We start from the raw sequence: 16900 nt of genomic DNA, 5'->3' as shown, positions 1-16900 counted from the left end.
GTCAGACTACCCTTTAACTAATAGAGGAACTTTTGTCTGCAAAATGCAAAAGAATCTGGGAATATTTGGTTAAGTCTTTAGAAATTACGCTTATAATTTTTTGTGAGAGAAAGAGAGGGGTGTATCTCAGAATCATGTGAAAAGAAATGAGTTTTACCTGCTATGACTAAAATAAATCGGTGCCTCTAATTTATTTTATTTTTTAAACCAACAATCACAAATCGGACCGTCCGATTTGTGTTTTTAAAAATAAAAAAAATTTAATGTTAAAATCGGACCGTTCGATTTTTATTTTTAAAAATAGAAAAAATAAAATATATAAATCGGAGGTTCGATTTGTAATTTATTTTTTTCTTCAAACAAATCAGACCCTCCAATTTGTAGTTTATTTTTTTCTTCAAACAAATCGGACCGTCCGATTTAAATAATAGTAATAAAAAAATACCATATAAAAAAAACACCTCATCTTCCAATAACAATGTATTACACATATATTTAATCAATATAAAAAAATTAACCTAAAAATTATATATAAAAAATGGAAGAAATTTTTTATTATTATATTTTTAAAATGAATGAATTCATTTAAAATCTTATATATAAAACATCATATCAAGAGAAAAATTTAAAAGCTAACAATTTTAATTTATTTGATCATTATTTATGTCAGCATCCTAATATTTTTAAGATTTAATTATTTTGTCAGTTCTATAATTTTATTAAATTTTTAATTTAGTCTCTATATTTATTTTTAATTAGGTTCATATATTATATATTTTGTAATTAAGTCTTTACCATGACAAAAATATTAAAATTAATAGAATATTCTATTAAACTATACAGAATATTCATTCAAGTATTGGACATATTCGTTTCGTTTAATAGAATATTCTATTAATTTCATTGTTTTTGTTACAACAGAATTTAATTCAATATTTAATATCATATAAAAATTCAATTAAAAAATATAAAAATTTAATTAAACATATTTTTAATTTAACAATTCAGTATCCTACTTTTAGTCAATATTTTTAAATATTATTCGCTAATCGTAGGCTAAAAATAATAAAGTGTATTCGTTCTGTAACATTATTTTTATATCAAAATTCGATATCTAAATTCTTTTAAAAATTGTATATTTAATTATTTTTATTATATTTTTTAACTTTTTATAAATATTCGTATTTTTCTAAATTATTTTTATCAATAGTATAAGTTTCAGAAACTATTTTACTAATTTAACCGGGAACTTTTATAGTCTCAGAAGATTAATCATCGTCATTGACAATGTAAATCTTGATTGCGACAAAACTAAATTACATAAGATAATTATGAAAAATATTTCTCTTTTATTGATGCCACTATCAAACTGATTCTAGATCTTTGCCGCGTGTCTCCGTTTAGCTCCCACAAAAGTAATTATTATTTTGTTTTGAAATATTTAATTATTTTATTTAAAAAATATAAATATTATTTATACACAAAAATTAACTATCAAAATTAATTATTATATATTTGTATATAAATATATATTGTTTAATTTATTTTTAATATATATTTTATATTAATTTAATATATTTAATTCATTTGCTAGCTAATTTAAATTTTGGTGGGCAATATTTTTTAGGGTAAAGTATATTTTTTGTCCTTAAAGTTTGATAAAAATTTCAAAAATATCCCTAAGTTTTATTTTGTTTTAATTTTGTCCCAAAAATTTTCGATTTGCATCAAACATACCCCTGACAGCTAATTTTTCAAAAAATTTAAGACCAATTCAATAACAATTTCATAAGAACAATCCTCAACACAAACAAATCAAGCATAATTTTCATGCATTATTGTTAAATTGGTCTTAAATTTTTTGAAAATTTAGCCGTCGAGGGTATATTTGATGCAAATTGAAAACTTTTAGGACAAAATTGAAATAAAATAAAACTTAGGAGTATTTTTGAAACTTTTGCCAAACTTCAGAGATAAAAAGTATACTTTACTCTATTTTTTATTATGTTTCTTTCAATCAAGTCAGAGAGTAGGTGTTTACAATATTTCTGCTAATTAAGCGGGTATGGCGCAATCGAAAGATTGTTACCATGTGATCACATGCTGTATTTTTTGTCTTTACGGGTCATATACTTTTGTATTTATTTATTTATTTTCTCTCCAATGTGTGTACAATGATTTTCTGTTTTGTTCGGTAGATGACTGTAGAAAAATATTAAATATACAGGAATGAGATTGTAAGATGGGGATGATATGATACTGTTTATTGGATTCCTGCTCCCTTATTGAATTTACTGGTATATATGTGTATGTATAAAGCTGCTGATTTATCAATTTAGCATGTATTCATGTTCTTATTGGTGAGCATGGGATTCTCTTTCTCTTTTATTATTTAAATTACGTGACATTTTTTATTTATAAGAAAACATATGTGCTTTTTTTTTTAAGAACAAGATAATATGATTGATGTTTCTAATTTGTAAGTGTGATATTGGTATCCTTATATTTTAAGAAATATAATATTGTATTTCTCATTAATATAAAAATTAAATAATTTAATATAATCATGACAAATCAAAATATGTTAATTATAATAATATCAATTAATTTCATATATATATATATATATATATATATATATATATATATATATATTAGTGTAGTTTTCACTTAATTTTGATTATATTCAAAAAATAAATGAGATAATGACAATCAATTATTCAATTGAATTTGTTAAAAGATGAGATTGTCTAAATAATCTGTATAAAAATACATATCTAATATTGGTAAAAAAGTTTGACTATATTATCATAAAATAGTTTGATTATACTATGATTTAATTGATTATTGTAAAAATTGGTAAGTTTAGAAGAGTAGGATCTCAGTTCTTGATAGATGCAATTAGAAAAACGATAAAATGAGAGAGGAAGAGAGAAAAAAAAAGAAAGAAAGGAAGGAAGAATCAAAAAGAAAGTAATAGAACTTTCTGAATTATTTTCTCTAATGTAACCATTTGAGACTTACAAAAACAAATCACGTTTACTAACTTATACTATTTGGATATTTATATCAGATCACTACCCTACACCTCAACTACGAATTATAAATATATTCTAACTAATTTTGGAACCACTTGCATGCTAGCTCTATTAACTCTATACTTACACTTGTAACTAATTATACTGCTAATCATTTTCTATGTTATGTAATACCCCCTCTCAAGCTGAAATTTGTAGCATTCATCATTCCCAACTTGCCATGACAACTATGAAACGCATTTGGAGCCAAAGCTTTGGTAAGAATATCTCCGATTTGATGGAGAGTCGAAATTGGCAGCAACTTAGTCACCTTCTCTTGCTATTTATCTCTTAGTACATGACAATTCATTTCTATATATTTTGTTCTCTCTTGAAAGACTGGATTTGCTGCAATGTGTAATGATGATTGACTATCACAATAGATCGCAATTGGTTTTTCTAACTTCACATTCAGATCCTATAACACATATGTGATCCAGAGAGCCTCCCTTGTTACCATTGTCAAAGCTCTATATTCGGCTTCGCAAGTAGAGCTTGCCACTATGTTTTGTTTTTTACTCTTCCAAGAATAATAAACTTCTCTAAGAAGAAATACTCAATCAAGCCGCGTGAGAAGGATCATCGCCCACTGGTCCACTGTCAGCTGCAGGTGTCGGTGCCTCTGTCAAATATTCAGGCTGAGTCGCCTCCTGATGTGCCTCCTCTTTCTGGTCCTCCTCCTCCTCAGAGTGCTCCGAGGGTGTGCCAGGCTCAGAGGAGATGTCAGTACGCCCAATAGTCATAATCAGCTTCAGATGGGCATGGCGTCGCTTATTGCGACGCTCTAACTGCTCATAGCGTCGCTAATTGCGGCGCTCCATCTGATCAATGTACTCAAAAAGGCGCTGCACAAGATGGTAATCTGGCTGAGAAGTGGATGATGGTGCTGCTGAAGTAGGTGGTGCTGTCGGTGCTGCTAAGGATGTGGCCACCTCAGTGGGAGTAGTAGTAGGTGGTCTGTGGCCTAGAAGTCCGAACCGCTTGCCGTGCGGAATAACCTTCTTGCAGTCGGCAACCAGTGGTCTCACATCCTGGGGCTCCCAAGGCACCTCATCTCGCATAGCCATCTGAGTGATCAAGTTTGGGAATGCCAGGGTGCCTCTGACATGAACTCTAGACATATACTTCCGGATGAGTCTTGGAAGGTATAGGTCCTTCCCTTCCATGACACACCAAATAAGGAGGATCATAGCAGCTGGCACCTCTGACTCATGAGTACTAGGCATGACATAATTGCTCAGTATCTGTTGCCACAGCCTAGCCTCATCATTGAGATAATCAATCTTGATACCCCGTGGAGTTTCCTTCGACTTTCCCATAACTCACGGAACATCTGGATCAATGGCTATAGTATGCCGGACGGCATTCCAATAAAAAAATAATCACGTTGCAAGTATAGTTCTAAACCAACAATTAGACCTCAATCAATATTTAAATTGTTTGTCACTTAAGCAAACCCAATAAAATTAACCGAAGTATTTAAACCTCGGGTCGTCTCTCAAGGAATTGCAGGGAAGTATTTTTACTATTGGTTATGAAAAAGTATCTTTTTGGGTTTTGAAATAAGGAACATGTAATGTAAAATAACAAGAAAATAATTAACAACTAAGAAAAGTCCTAGCAAGGGTGGAGAATCGGAATTCCTATCCTCATTGTCAATGTCAATTGTGATAGTAATTGCAAATTGGACTCACTTAGTCAACCTCTAACAATTGAAGAAAAGTCAAGTGAGTAAATCAACTTGAGTTCACAAGTCCTAATCAAAGACTAGAGTTAGTGAAGCTCAAGCCAACTAGCAACTTTCAAACACCAATCAAGAAAAGACTTTGACAATTCAAGAATCTCTAAAATAATCAATCCAAGCTAAGAATACACAAAAACTAATTTAAAATCCTACCAAGCAATTTATCAAACACTTCGAAGGCACAAAATAAAAGCATAGAAAATTAATAAGAGATAATAAAATCTAAACAACCAATTGCAAGGAATCAATAACAACAAATGAAGAAAGAAGTAATAAACATGAAATACCTCAAATTACATTAAATAGAAAATTGAATCTAACATGAAGAATTCATAAAATAAATAGGAGAATAAGTAAATCAATAAGAGAGGATAGTTAAAACAAAAAGACTAGAACAAACAAAAGTAGAAGAAAGCTAAATTAAAGTAAAGTAGAATTCTGAAATGGAGAAGAAACAAATCTAAAAACCCTAAAACCTAGAGAGAGGAGAGAGCCTCTCTCTCTAGAAAACTACATTTAAACCTAACTAATGTGTGAATGATTGATGAATGAATGATCCTTCTTCCAGCTCCACTCTGCAGCCTCTAAGCAGTGTTTTTGGGCTTGGAACTGGGCCAAAAAATAGCCTAGAAATCGCCCCCATCGTTTTCTGATATCTGCAGCACGTGACGCTTTGTCACGCGTACGCGTCGCTTGACAAAATTCCAAGTCACGCGCACGCATCAGCCATGCGTGTGCGTCGCTCCTTGCTGCTCAACTCCTTAGTTTCTTGTCTTCCTTCCACTTTAACATGCTTTTTCTTCATCCTTTGAGCCATTCTTGCCCTGTAAACCTGAAAACACTTGACAAACACATTACGGCGTCGAATGGTAATAAAGGGGAATTAAAATTTAACAATTTGAAGGCCTAGGAGCAAATTTTAAATCATAACACAAAATTAGGAAGGAAATAAAAAACATGCAATTTACATGAATAAGTGTGAGATTAGTTGACACAAAACCACTCAATTCAGTCCAAAATGTATCATAAAATAGTGGTGCATCAATTAGTGGGAAAGGAATCCTCAAAGCACAAAAAAGGATTCGAAGTACTTGTTAATGACTTTGTGATAGATGTGTCACTAGTTTCAATATCAAAATGTGTTACAAAGGAGAATTCAGTTTCATAAAAAAATATCTCGTGAGAGAAAAATATTTTTAGCAGCTAACTCATAGAGCAAATACCCCGTTATACCATTCTTGTGACCTAAAAAAAATACACTTTCTAGCTCTTTTATCTAATTTTGTCCTTTGTACTTGCAAAATAAAGGCATAAGCCAAATAACCAAATACCTTTAAGTAGGAAATATCTGAATTTTTTTTTAAATCAAATAAGGTGATAAATTTTTCAACAATGATCTCTTGGGCAAGCTTGAATGAAACATCAGAGCCCTTGTTACAGTCAAAATATGCTGATGTTTTCTTTCAACTATGCCATTCTGCTAAAGTGTTTCTACACAAGTTGTTTGATGGATAATATCTTTTGATGCATAATAATTGTGTAACAAGAATTATAGACCATTGTCAGTCCTTATTTTCTTTATTTTTGTATCAAATTGAGTATCCACCAAGGTTACAAAATTCTGAGCTAATGCACTAGCTTCACTTTTTTTTAATCATAACGAACAACCAGGTGAATCGACTCTTATCTTCTATACATTCAAAAAATACCTATGACCAGAAATTGAGTTTACATTAATAGGTCCCATATGTCTATGTGTACTAAGTCAAACAAATTTGCTGATTCAGAAATTCTATTAGAAAATGATAGTCTTTTTTGTTTGGCATAGTGATATGGATCACATGGTTTATTACAACTAGCATTCTTTAGAAAATCATAATCCCTTTTCATTGCAGAAATTCTACTATTAAGTATATGTCCAAGTCTAAGAAGCCATAATATTTCTACTTATGATTGTGTAGCTTGTGTAGTGAGTGTAGATGCATGTTTTGTGATTGTGCGTGTAGCTGAAACAGGTACTATGCTCTCAAGTGCATATAAGTCCATTTTTTGTTCAGCTACACCAATCGTCTTCCTAGTAATTTTGTCTTGAATTTCACAATAATTCTCATAAAAAATTAATTTGCATTTTGAATCTTTAGTTAACCTAGATACTAAAATAAGATTGAACTTGAAATATGGTATGTAGAACACGTGTGTGAAGTGAAAATGATATGAAAAATGTACTGTTCCTACTAGCTTAGCTATTGTGTGATTGCCATCAAGCATGTTTATCAAGATTGATTTAATTTCATTAAGACATTGAAATGAATCTATAAGGAAAGCAACATGATTTGTGCCTCCTGAGTCAATAACCCAGAAACTTGGGACAGATACTGAAAGTGACATGACATAGGATATACCTTTATCGGAGGGAAGTGTTGTGATTGAAATTTGATTGATGCTATGCCTTGGTTGTGAATCCTGATGGTTCAATTGAACAAGCGATGCTTCCTTTGTACCTGAACTTGAATCAGATTTGGAACCTCCCTTACCATCCTTCTGAGAATTCAAGTTGATTTCTTCATAATTCTCATCAGTAATCATATTAATTGAGCCAGAATTTCCACCATCCTTCAAGTGCATAGGTGATGAATCCACATTTCATGGTATTTATTTGCTCTATTTGGGTGAATTTTATCAACTTTTCTTACACTTATCCATTGAAATAGCATAGTTTCATGATTTCTTCCTAAATTGTGCTTGAAAGTGAAAACATACTTTTTAGGCCTTATAATTGCTAAATTTTATTCACTTTAATTCTATATGATGCCTTGATGTGTTTTCTAAGTGAATTCAGATTTCCAAGGCAAGTATGAGTTGAAGAAGTGAGAAAAAGAGCATGCAAAAGGGAAGAAACAATGAAGAAATGGAGTTTGGAAGTTCAGCGATATGTGCGTGCGCACAAGTGCGAGCTTGGCGACGCGTACGCGTGACCCACGCGTACGCGTGGAAGTGAATTTTGCTCGACGACGTGTGCGCGTGACCCATGCATACGCGTGACCCGAGTCACGTGAGCTCATTAATTGCAAATCGCTAAGGGCAAATTCTGGGCTTCCAAAACCTAATCCAACTCATTTCTGAAGCTATTTCAACCCCAATTCAAGTGGAAGCAAGGGGGGACAGTTAGGTTTAGCTTTTACATGCTTTTGTCTTAGTTTCTAGAGAGAGAAGCTCCTCCCTCTCTCTAGAATTAGGTTAGGTTTAGTTAATTTCTCTTTAATTTCAGTCTTTAATTCTTATTTTAATGTAGTTTCATTTATGTTTCATGCTTTATTGTCTTACTTCTCTTAGTTCTTCTTCTTAATTTCTCTTTTATGTCACTTTTCATTTTATGAACACTCTTGTATTTCTTTAATTTCTATTAATGCAATTTATGTTTTATGTTCATTTAATGCTTATTTGAGTTATTGTTGCCATTTTTTGCCTTTAGTAGTTAGATTTTATTTTTAATGCATTTTAATATTATTTTATTTTCATACACACCAAGTGTTTGATAAAATGCTTGGCCTAGTTTCTACTTAGTTTTTCTTCACTCTTGGCTTGGTATTGAGGACTTTGGTGACCTTTGAGTCATTGATATCTATTCTTGTTGATACATTAGAGTAGTTAGTTGATTTGGTCTCCCTTGACACTAAGTGACCCAATAGTGTTGACTTAGGACTTATGGATTGAAATCAACTATGCCTATTTGACTTATCTTCGATGTAAGGTTGACTAAGTAGGATTAACTCTTCATAATCATCATGTGTTTGTGGTCAAAATGTCTAGGATAGGTAACCTTAGCTCTCAATTACTTGCCAAGAGGTTTCTTGCACTTTAATTTTTCTTGCTTTGACTTTTATTGCTTTGATTTTTAGTTTCTTGCATGTTTAGCTTTTCACACTCTTAGGTGAGAAATTGAGTGTTTGGGTGGAATTGAGTTGTGGATGTCCATTCCGTATTGTGTGAGGATTGTAATTGGTTCGATTTCCCTTAACTCTAAGTGATCCACTAGTGTTGACTTAGGACTTAGGGATTGGAATCAATTATGCCCTTTTGACTAATTCTCAAGTAGGATTGACTAATTGGGATTAATTCCACACAATTGCCATGTTTGTGGTCTATAACTAGGATAGGAATCCTTAATTCCCCAATTCTCACCAAGAACATTTTTTAGTACTTAATTTCTATTTTTATTGCCTTTACTTGCTTTCTTTTAATTCCTTGCATGCTTATTTAATTTCATGCTATTTACATTACTTGCTCTCTTTCAATCATCAAACCCCCATTTTCACCCATAGCCAATAACTTGACATTTCATTGTAACTCCTAGGAAAGATGACCCGAGGTTTAATTACTCTCGGTTATTTTGTATTGGATTTAATATTTGATCTTGAGAATTCATTGTTGGTTTGGACTATGCTACCAACGCATTGATTCTTGTTTTGATTGATTCTAAACCAGCAATAAATTCTCATCGTCAGGAGGATATCCATGTTTCTTGTAACACATCTACCAAATGTCCATTCCTTCCACAGTAAGTATAGAATTTCGAGCTTCTTCCTCCACTGCCATAGTTGCCTCTACCATTTCTCCCTCTACTTCTACCCCTAAAGCCTCCTGAATTTGCATTAGCAAGCAAAATTCTGTCTTCTCCTATCTCTACAATGTTCATCTGTCTTTCTTGTTGTAGTAATGATGAGAACGCCATTTTGACATCAGGCAGTGACTTCATCAACATTAGCTGTGATCTGGTAGTAGAGAATTGCTCATTTAGGCCTCTCAGAAACCTCATAATGCATGCATCTTCTTTATATCTCCTAATCATGTTCAATTCACATATACAAGTTTTTTTCACAAATGACACAAGAAGGAATTGGTTTGAAATTGTCCAGCTCTTCCCTGATTCCTTTCAATCTGGTGTAGTACGCAGTAATTGTCAAATCTCCCTGCTTCGATGTGTGGAGTTTCTTCTCCAGTTCTACAATTCTAAACGCATTCCCTTGGCAATATCTCTTTCTCAATTCTTTCCACAACTCCAAGGCCAAATCAATCCACATCACACTTTTCACAATTTCTGGACTTAACGAGAGGTTAGTCCAAGAAACTATATAATTGTTGCATCTCTCCCATGCTTCAAACAAAGAATCACTCTCCTTTGATTTTCTGATCAAACCATCCACAAATTTTATCTTATTTTTTGATTTTAACGCGTGCCACATTACCTTTTCCCAGGCATGATAATTGTTGGCTCCAATAACAGCTGCGATTAATTTAGTTCCATGACTTTCTCCAAGATGAAGAAAGTATGGATTTATTGGATCTAATGTTGGATTTGTCTGGGTTCTTGGCTGATTCATTTGCATGATATTGATTTGGTTGAGCAGATTCGCAAGAGTCTAAACATCAATTGAAGAAAACGGAGATAGAGTGGCATCCATGATTTCGAACCTTTCAAGATTCTGGATTTGTTCAATGCTCGTTTCTTCTATGTACCTGTGAGATCTTCTACTCTTCGTTCACGCTCATCGCACCATGTAAAAATTGGTAAGTTCAGAAGAGTAGGAGCTTAGTTCTTGATTAGATGCAATTAGAAGAATGATGAAGTCTAGTGAGAGAGGAAGAGAGAAAAAAAGGAAGAAAGGAAGGAAGAATCTGAGAGAAAGTGATAGAACTTTCTGGATTATTTTCTGTGATGTAACCGTTTGAGACTTACAAGAACAAATCACGCTTACTAACTTATACTATTTGGGTATTTATATCAGTTCACTACCCAACACCTCAGTTACGGATGATAAATATCTCCTAACCAATTTTGGAACCACCATGCTAGCTCTATTAACTCTATGCTTATACTAGTAACTAATTATACTGCTAACCATCTTCTATATTATGTAATAATGATCCTAATGACTAATTATTTTGCTAAAAAAATTATGTAAAAATAATATATATAAATATCCGGTGATTAATTTTTAGTATTTATAAAATATTTTTTATTCTCTGATATATATTATTGAATAAGTCAGTAAAATTGTGGTGATCATTAAGTAAGTGAATAAATTTTTAAAGTTAAAATTCAACTTGAGCTTTGAATCAAAGACTTGAAAACAACCAAGAATTAGGACTTTTCATGAATCAAATATGTAAGTAACTATAATAATAATAATCATCTATAAATGTAATTAAATTTATATATTTTTCATCCCAAAAAATTGTAAAAAATGGGTTATATATCAGTATATATTAGTTTTAAGATATTTTATCTTTTCTAAAATCTTATTTTCTTTCATTTGTTCTTTTCCTCTTTCATATGATTTCAAATTTGCCGGATATCTGAATCTTTTTGAAATGGCCTTGTCAAAAATTTTCATGGAGAACGGGTGTGACCCTCATTCTTTTCATGTGAGATCTCTCAAGTGGTTCTATTAGACATTTAAGTGACGTCTGATTTGGCACAAGAATGTTCTAGGAATTTATTTTAGGTTGTGTGGCGAGAATATTATTGCCTTTCAGCAATAGTGCAATATTGTAAAAGTTCACGGTGCTCTTTTTCTCTTTTTTTTACCACTGTCAAGACGTGTGCCTACTTCCTGGTGTTCTCTACTATCCTATAAATAGTTTTTGCCTAAATTTATGATTCATTCTGCTGTTTTTAGAGGAAAGTGGTGATGATGGCCTCTTCCATCCAACAAATCTTCTCTTAGTCTATCCTTTTATTGGGGTATTTTTATACAGGATGTGTGCTTTCTCTCATGCCTTATGAAATGTCTGGTATTAAATTCTTAAGATTATCAGTTATTGTTGATGGTTGCGTGGAGTTTGGCTCTGTAGATTTTGCCAAGTGAAACTCTCCACAAATAGTATCAATGTTCAACAATAACTACCTATGTTTAATCTTCTAAGAAATTGAGACTTCCAGTCAGTTATAATAATCTTCAAGCCGAATGAAGGTGGTACTAACAAGGGATACTGACAATCAAATCAGTCAAAATTCAATAGGTAAAAAGAATAGGGTAAGATAACGTATCTCAGGGTGGATGATGATTCACCTAGTATTTGTATCCCTTGTGAATTTAAGAGAGAATTTATACTAGATTTTAATCAAATTTGATAGAATATTATCTAATTCAAGCAGTGAGGGATCCAGGAATCTAACAATGAAGGGGTCAAAAATTAAAATATTGTATAATTAAATATAATGTCATATATTTGATAATAGATATAATTATAATTAGTTTTTTAATTAAAAATTAATAAATATAATATTTGTCAAATAAAAAAATTATCTCAGTTTTTACAATTTTTTTCATAATTTTTTATAATTTTATATCTAATAAAATATAATATTATCTATTTTTAAATATTTTGTTAATTAATTTACTTTAGTAAATATTTATGTGCAATGAGTTAAATTTTTATGTTTTATATCATTATAAAATATGACCTAAAATAATGTAAATTAATTCACTGACAATTTTGCTATGTAAATTTAAAATATACTAAAGTATTTTTATATAATAATAGGGGTAAAAAATAATAGAAAAATAATAAAAAAGAAACAACTAAATTGCCAATTAAAAAAATAATAATATTATTATAAATAATATTAAAGTATTTTTTATATGATTATAGATGTTAAAACTAATTTTAAAAAAATAAATATAAAAAGAAATTTAAATCAAATAAAAAATACAAATAATATAAATATATGTAGAAAAATTTAAACTCTAATACATAAAGAATACTAATTTTTTTTATTATTACTATACTATTAAATTTTACTCTATATAATGCATCTATTATAATAATATATGAGTTTAAAAATTTGTTGGAAAAGCCAAAGTCACTACTTATTTCCCTTAAGTCTGTCCCTAAATTCAGGTATTTTGTAGTTTAGTTATGCTCTAAAAAAATACTTTGTATTGGACCGATAAAATATTTTAAGTCTAATTGATACTAAATTGTAATAATAAGGACCAATGAAAAAAATAATTTTTACTGTTTAAAATTTAAACTAGAATTTGACTAATTTTAAAATGACATAACCAAAAAAAAATAATAACACATGTCATTATATTAAGGGTTAATTACTTTTTTTGTCCCTAAGGTTTAAGGTGGAAATCAAATTCGTCTCCGACCTTTTTTATTAAAATCATCCTCAATATTACAAAACGTTATAAAATCGTCATTTTGTCCATAAATAATATTTTTCAGACAATTTTTTCCTTAAACAAAAATTAAAAAAAAAATACCCCTCATCCTCACCCTCATCAGAATGATTTACAACAGAAAAAGAAAAAATCAGAGCACAAAATTTAGCATCAAGAAAATTTTTGAGCAATAAATCAGTAACAGGTTATCAAATTAAATTTATCATCAAAGTCAAACAGTGAACAAACTCAACACACAAAATTCTATTTTAATTCTTCAGAAGAAAGTGCTAATAACCAACAAGTATTCCAACTTTTCAACAAGAAATCAAAATTCACAGGCTTGATAAATATTAATCCATATAAGAATCCATCATCGTCATTATTTTCATGGATCAACCAAAAGTAGAACCAGATCACAACAATAGTTGTAACAACAGTAGAACCAGCTGCCACCACATACAGGCCACTGAACATTCAAACCCTTCACCCTTTTTCCATCCCTAGCAATAACCCCATTTCCATTCACTCCACCATTCACAGTATCAACCTTCTGGTTCAGTCCTCTGACCACATTCTCAGACACCCCTGCTTCTTCCTTCAACCGAACAACAAACAATTCTAAGCTCTTTTCTCTCTCCTCAGACTTTTTCAGTGCCTCCTGCAAGCTCAGTTTCTCCTTAACCCACTCCTCCATATCCGAACTCTTCGAATTTGCAAAGCTCTCCAGTTTCTTAGTCTTCTACCCTAATTCTAAAACCTCCTTTTTCTTCTCTTGAATCTTCTCCCTCGACTCCTCCTCAACCCTAGTTCACTTGTTCCTCTCATCAACATCTTTTTTCTCCAGAGCTCCAATTTTCTTCTCCAAATTCCTAATTTTTCCTTTACTCTTAGATTTGTCCTTCTTCAGGAATTCAACTTCTCGCTCAAGCAATTTCACCTTGGATTCAATCTCCAATAGCAACTTTCTGAGCTTAGCAGCCTCAGCCATCATCTCCTCGGCGGCTCTCATATCCGATATAGAGTCATATTGGAGCCTTGGCAACTCTGTCTCTAGCTCCGCCGCCCTCTCGGCGATCGCACTTAGGGCCTTAGTTGCATCGCGCGACTGCTCCAACTCCTTCTCCATCGCACCAACTCTGTCGTAGTTGTGGTTGAGGATAGGAACAGATCGAGAGAGAGGGAAGAACAGATCCCCTCACCACCAGAAGCTCGACAACGATAGGATGAAGATAGTAGTGTGATGGAAAGAGAGAAGATGATAGGGTGACAGAAAAGGAGAGAGGAAGAATTGGGGGTTGGAAAAGAGGTGGTTTCGAAGAGAATGGTAGAAAGAAGGGGAAGGGGAGAGAAGACAATGAAGAAACACCGGGGTGAGGTGGGGTAGGGTGGGGTGGGATTTTGTTTTTTAATATTATTTTTATTAATTGTTAAGGATAATTTGGTAAAAAAAAGGACGATTTTATAACATTTTGTAACATTGGAGATAATTTTAATAACAAAAAAAAGTCGATGACAAATTTAATTTTTACCCCAAATCTTAGGGACAAAAAAATACTTAACCCTTATATTAATATTACATCTAAAGAAATATTATTACTTTTCATATCTGGTATACAAGAAACCACGTACAATTCTACTAAAGTTTTATTTATGCTTCGTGCATGGATACTTCAAAACATCCTACTAACAATATTTTAATGTGATGAGAAGTTTAGTATGAAGAATCATTGTATAAAAAGTCATTCTAATCAAAGAGGTAATTGGATGTAATTAGCTTAGGCTAAACATCAAAGAAAGTCATTGTATTTGGCCCTTTAAAAAAATTAAATATTTTTTCCTCGTATATTTCTTTTGAGAATCTTACTCAAGCATCTAACACAAATTAAACACTAGAAGAATCTCCTTTTCATGTTATTTATTAAGGAAAAAAAAAAGGGAAGGGGGAACTTTTTTCATGAAAAATAAATAATAATAAAAGCGCAAAGGAATCGCAGCAGCGCCTATATATTATTCAAGTTGCATTGAAAATAATGAATAATATGAATAATGATAAAGTGAATGACAAATGTACCAACTGTAACAGCTATCCTAGCAGCTATTTGGTAGTGTGTGTTCGTTTGTTCAATGATTGGTTGGTGGTTGATCACATTGTATATGCAGAACCCTTTTAACTAAATAAAAATAAATAAATAATGCTTCTTATAAAATTAGTTGAACTTGAAGTCTTGAACCATGTCTCCAGCACTTATTTCCTGGCTTAATTGCAAAATGACACCCTTTCATTTGTTATATACATGGATGAAGTGAGTACGCAATGTTTCAGTTTAACAAGGATGAGATCGAATTAGAAATTAAAAATAACCAATAATAATGCTAGGAGAGCGAGGGTTCTTAACCTTTCTTTTTTTTTTTTTTTTAAATTCCACTACTTAAATTAAACCTATTTAATTTGTTCTTTGTTCAAATATATGTATTTAATCACATACTTTTGAGTGGTACAACTTGTTTTCCTTTTAAAAGTGTCAAGTTTTGTGTCTGTGCAGAGTAGATAAGAACGTGTTTTTGACATTATCCAATTCTATTTTGTTCTATTTTAGTTTATCCTAACTTAAAACTTGTCTTATATATTTTTATTTGTGAATATTAAAAATTTGTATCACAATTTTATTCTTTGGGTAGGATTTACCCATTTATAAGATAATTGAACATATTATATATAATAATAAGGGTTAATACTCAAATTCGTCCCCGAAAGATTACGCGATCTTCATTTTCGTCCCCGAACGATTTTTTTAATCAAATTAGTCCCTGAAAGATAAAAAATAAGTCAAATTAGTCCTCTTGTCAGTTGGGCGATGACGTGGCACGTTAAGTGCCACGTGGCATGATTACGTGGCACGCCACGTGGCAGGTCAACGCCACGGTCAACGCCACGTGGCAGGTCAGTGGCATACCCAGGTCAACGCCACGTGTCACTTGACATGTAAAAAAGATTTTTATAGTCAAAATAGTCCTTGAAAGTCCTGAAATAAGTCATTTTCATCCCTCAAATTTTAAAAATTAGTCAAACTAGTCCTTATATATTTTTTTTTTATTTTTTCTTCATAATATTAAATTTGAAATATTTTTTGATACTACTAATTTTAATAGAAATGTAATTGACAAACAAAACATTAGTAATTGTATCTTTTCTTCTTAAAAATTTTTTCCAATAAAATTATCTCTCTCCTTTAATTCTTCTCAAAATCTCTCTTATTCTTTTCTATTATAAAACATTTTTCTTACATACATTTTGCTGGAATATATATATATATATACTCAAAATTGAAATGTATGTATTTATTAATCTAAACAAAGTTATATGCTCGAAATCAAAATTTATGTATTGTTACGGATCCGGCCCACGGATCCCGGACCTAAGGTTAAACCCGAACCCGGTTCCTCGGGTCCGACCCATCTCCTTCTTCCGAAAGGCCCGGAAACGGCCCTCTAGAACTCCTAACTGACTTTCGAATTCAAACGTCTTCCTTATCTTAGCCAAATAAGATAAGATAAGATATTCACCATCACCTATAAATAGAGGACCCAGGTCCCTCCAGGTATTCATTCATTCCACACACTTTACACCTCTCAGATCCATTCTGACTTGAGCGTCGGGGTGTCTTTGCAGGTACCTCCCCCCATCGCTCCAGTCACGTGATCCGGTCTTCGCCTCGACCCGCAGGTTCCCGATCCATCCTTCAACCCGTACCAGAGACATCTTGTACATGTATGTTAAGCTAAACAAAGTTATACCACTATTTTTTTTCGATTACATCTTTTTTTGTCCATTACGGTATTACTTACGTATAGGATGTAATGATAGTAATACTTAGAGTCAAAATTCACGAATTTTGACTCTA

At 31.8% G+C, this 16900-nt stretch overlaps 2 pseudogenes; both read right to left on the bottom strand.

Annotated features, from left to right (window-relative positions):
- Positions 1–3637: 3637 nt before the first annotated feature.
- LOC148579672 (uncharacterized) lies at positions 3638–4144 on the bottom strand (annotated as a pseudogene).
- Positions 4145–9322: 5178 nt separating this feature from the next.
- Positions 9323–16767, bottom strand: LOC148579671 (peroxisomal and mitochondrial division factor 2-like; annotated as a pseudogene).
- Positions 16768–16900: the final 133 nt, after the last annotated feature.

This window comes from Arachis ipaensis, chromosome B10, assembly GCF_059453495.1.
Source record: "Arachis ipaensis isolate K30076 ecotype BB chromosome B10, ASM5945349v1, whole genome shotgun sequence".
NCBI lineage: Eukaryota > Viridiplantae > Streptophyta > Magnoliopsida > Fabales > Fabaceae > Arachis > Arachis ipaensis.
This window is presented reverse-complemented; position numbering and strand designations above follow the sequence as displayed.